Genomic DNA, 4,930 nt, shown 5'->3' on the forward strand with positions numbered 1-4,930 from the left:
TCGAATACAACAATCATAAGATGGTAGAGAATCATTACCTTGAAGCCCATGAAGAAATTCCACTCCAAAATCCAAGTCCCAAGAGCTCAATTTGGCAAAAAATGGTGAAATAATGAAGAAACTCGAAATGTGTCTATATAAGGGTGAGTCCACACAGCTTACGGTGTGCCACAAAGTAGCAAATCGCCACCAGACACCAGTAACATGCCACCTCACTATTTTGGCTCTAAAAACCTCATCCGACCTCAGAATTTGGCGATTAAAGTTGCTACGGCTCACAAATTTCGATACGCATTTATCCCAACAATCGAAATTCAATTCCAACATCAAATGGATATAATGTTACATCAAAACATCGGAGGCATTCGACTTACGCCGACGATTCAAACACCAAAACTTGACCAAATGAAGTCCAAATCCAATTCTGAAAATTCCTACAAGTCACAAATGATCATACAAAGCTAACAGAGTCAACAAATTTCCAATACGGGTCTTATTTCTTCCCGTGACTATCTTTTCACCATAAATAAGCATATTAATACTAAAACCGACTTAATTGTCAAAAACCAACCAAACGAACTCTGAAATTAGCTCCGTCATTTTCTACAGGTTACAAACAACATTACAAATCCAGTGAAATTTTCAGGTCGCCAATGAGAGAATGTTTTTTCCAAAACGAGCAATTAATCCAAATAATTAAATTCTGAATATTCCAAAATGAAACCTTCTCCAAAAGTGAACCAAATGATATCCGTTTGACTTCAAATTTTGCAAGCAAGTCAAAATAGTTATTATAGAGCTTCTGGAATAGACGACGCATAAAACAGAGCATCGGTTCTCAAAACTACTGAACAAGTCGTTATAAACCAACCACGCGCTTTAAATAGAGTCAAGTAAGGTATCAACTTGCCTGATTTGAAGTCTGAAGCTCAAGCGATCACCATACGGCCTTGACCTTCCTCAAAGCCTCCGAACGATCCCAAACTATTCAAATACGCCATCTATGTAAGTATACGAGTCTGTAAACACCCATATTGCTATGATAATAATTCGAGTCCAAAAAGTCAACAAAAAGCCAATTCCGAGCTGCGAAGGTCAAAATTGTAATTTCATGGCAAAAAACTGTAATTTCATGGAAAAATCGGGTTTAACATAGTCAAAAGAGTACTTTGCGAGGTTAAGTGAGTCCAATGATACCCATAGTGCTATACTTTAATTTCGAACCAAAAAATACACCAAAGAAGGTAATCCCTAGCCCCCAAGGTCAAAATTGAAATTTTATTGCAAAATCATTTTACCATAACCCGTAGGTTCTAAATCAGTAAAATCAACCAAAACCAACCATGAATCGACATCCAATTTAAGGAATTACCATTTCTCAACGTTGAGACTCAAACCCCAATTTCTACAACCCAAACACGGATAAAAATGACAACCAACGGAAATACTTATGGGTAAACCCCAAAATAATTATTAGATACTTATCTCCTCGTTGAGAAGAGAATAACGCCCAAAACATAACCTCAAACGAAGCTCTAGGACTCAAAAGATGCTCAAAATACTAAATATTTCGGATCTGTCTGATTTAAACTCTATCTAGGCATTTTTCCTTCATCACGATCGCGACCTGCCACGTGTTACGATCGCGATGACCAATATTTTGTTTTTACAAAAAAACACCAGATAATCAACAATGCTAATTTGAGGTAAAATGGTCATATCTTCCTCATACGACGTCGAAATGCGACGATTCTTGTTTCTATAGTTTCGAAATCACGATATGGATATAACGACTCAATCGAAAAACAAATGAAATCTTGTTCTCTTTATATGGTACCATTTATGCTCAAAACAAAATCGAAACTAATAACAAACGACATACGACCCAAACTAATCCGAAACTCATCAGAATCTAACCAAAATTTGTGGACAAGTCCAAAATCATCATATGAACTTGATCTAACTCTCCAAACTCCCAAATAAGACCGTCTTGACCCGATATTAGCTGTGGTCAACTCCAAATCATCTCAAAAGATAGTTTCTCAACCAACCACCTAAATCACACCCGAACCTCTCGGGAACCGAACCACGGACTCAACTAAGTCACAAATCACATTCCGAGCAATGAAATCGACGAAATTTCAAAAAAAAAAAATCATTTGTCACCGATGTTGATTTTGGTCAACCATTCTCATTTCTTAACTTAAAGATTTCCAAAATATCTTTTTCCTTACCCAAAACTCACTCGAAAGCCTCAGAAATCGCGCCACCCATCCCCGCAAGTCATAAACATTAATACAAAGCTAATGGAATCAACAAATTTCCAATCTGAGTCTTCTTTCTTTCCGTGACAATCTTTTCACCATAAATAGGGATATTAAATTACTAAAATCGACTTACTCGTCAAAAACCAACCAAACGAACCCTAAACTTAGTTCTGTCAATTATTACAGGTCATAAATAATATTACAAATCCAACGAAATCTTTAGGTTGCCAATCAGAGCATGTTTTCCCAAATGATGTCTGTTTGACTTCAAATTTTGCAAACAAGTCAAGATAATTATTACGGAGCTACTGAAATAGACGACACACAAAACAAAACATCGATTCTCAAAACGACCGACCGGATCGTTGCAGGTTCGTCGGGGGGAGGGGGGTTCACTAGAACCCCACAAAGTTAAATTGTCTTTTCGAAACTAAGGTATAGTTTCAGGGGTAACCTATTAATCTATCATTGCCTCCTAGTGAGATACAAACCACAATGATTCAATTTTGTAAAACGACAAAATTATCCTTAAATTTAATGTGGTGACAATAAATAACAAGGACATTTTGAAGAATCAAAAGATATATACGGGAAAGTAGTAAGTTAGCAAAATCATATATATATCCCTCCATGAATAGTTATTATACAGGGAGAATTCTCAAAATCCTGTCGTACAACTACCTATCGATGATTGATTTTGTCCTTTTTGGACTTACATGATAAATTCCACATGATAAATTTTAAAATTTTGAATGTAGCAATTATTCTTTCAAAATTCTTACATTTCTACCACGAAGAACTTATCCTCTCATTAAAAAAAAATCCAAGTTGTCCTTAATTAGAGATATTATGTCAACTATTTATCACTTCGGTGTAAATGGCTAAATTAAATTGGACCAGTTCGTCATATCATGTTCCTCCAGAAAATTTTCCCATTTTTTGTAATAATGTCTTTGCTTTTTGACTCTTAAGACCATGCTTGTCAGAGTATGAATGGAAATAATCCAAATATGCATTTCGTTTTGAAATACTCAAAGAGCCAAGGAAAATTAGAGAATTCTTGAATCCATCTTGTGTACATATAGAGTTAGATCCTAATGGGTGAAACATAATTTGCTTCTGAACTGATGATGAGAATTGGGTTTAAGAGGTGTCTATATAAAAACAGTCTCATAGTTTTCGGTGTTCTTGTCAAAACACTTGGGCATACTCCTTGCTTCTGGAGACATTGATCATTAAACTAAGGTTAAGATTGATCTTGTTACTGCAAAAACGTGTTGCTCCCAAACGCACACGCAAGTATACGTGATCGTACAAGTAATATAGACTTTTAAGTCCAGATATCGATCCCACAGAGACTTAGATTCTACTGTTAAACTAATTCAAATTCGAATAAAACTATTCAAGAAAGTGAAAATCAAGATGTATATTGTAACTAAACTAAAACTGAAAAGTAAACAATTTGTGATGGGTGTTTTTGTGACTGAGAATATTTCGACAAAGATTGTAAGGTTTATCAGATGACGGAGAGTTCCTGGGTTATGGCTTTCAACAATCCAGTTGATCTTCTGACAATTCTACCTATCTTATTTCCTGGGTTACTAGTTGGCGGGTTAATTATAACTTTATGAGTATCTTCCGAGTTGCTCACAAGCTTGTAAATGCTACTATAACGCCTATATCCCTATGGTCGCCAGAGGTAACAAGAACGCATTTACTTCTTTGTATTCAACTAAGCAAGGGTAAAAGGCATATTCCTATCCTCATTAGCAAAACAATTATATCAAACAAGCCCTATTTATTCTTATTACGCATGCAAATTCCCTATCCCTAGTTCAATTCACACGCCACAGATAGTGTTCAACTATTGGCCAGATAATCAAACAATTAAGATCAAGAATAAATAAGCAACCCAAAATACGAAAATTTAATCGATAGAAATTGTCATCAAACCAACTACCATGTCTTTCGCCACAACCCCAGAATTAAGAAGTTTAGCTACTCATGATTCTCAATGAACAACAAGAATTCATGAAGAACCTAGGGTTAAAAAAAGATTAAAATAAAATAAAATCTAGAGAGAAAGTAATATGACGGCTTACAAGTCTTGGAATAATCCCAGCACATCATTGATAACAAATAAAATATCTATTTATAGTTTAGGGTTATTAACCAAATAAAAGGGTCCTGATCCTAATTAAAATCGGACAAAATTGGGCCTTCCCGCGTCGGCCACACATCGCGGGTCCAACGCAGGTTCATTAGTGATTTTGGCCCTCAATTGTGCTGAGCTCGAGACGCAGGCGCGACAGGGATCATCAATATTCTGCAGCTGTGTTTTCCCGTCATGGCCCCGCGTTGCGGGCCTAACGCCTAAATGTCACCCCGCGTTGCATCCGCGATGCGGGGCTGACACAATTTCTTTCAGTTCTTTCCAGAAATTCTTCTAAGTGTCGCGAGCTTCTCTCGTTCACTCGTGCACACAAGATCACCTCCAGAATCAACCAAAACTGCTCGGTTTCCCATCGTTTGTCGTCATCGTACCTAGACACATGAAATATAACGACATAAGCTCAAATACGATGATTTCATCATAGATTAAGCGATAAAAGTCATAAGAATAGGATGTAAAATGACACAAAACATAGATATTTGTGCCAAAT

This window comes from Lycium barbarum, chromosome 10, assembly GCF_019175385.1.
Source record: "Lycium barbarum isolate Lr01 chromosome 10, ASM1917538v2, whole genome shotgun sequence".
In the NCBI taxonomy this organism is placed as follows: domain Eukaryota; kingdom Viridiplantae; phylum Streptophyta; class Magnoliopsida; order Solanales; family Solanaceae; genus Lycium; species Lycium barbarum.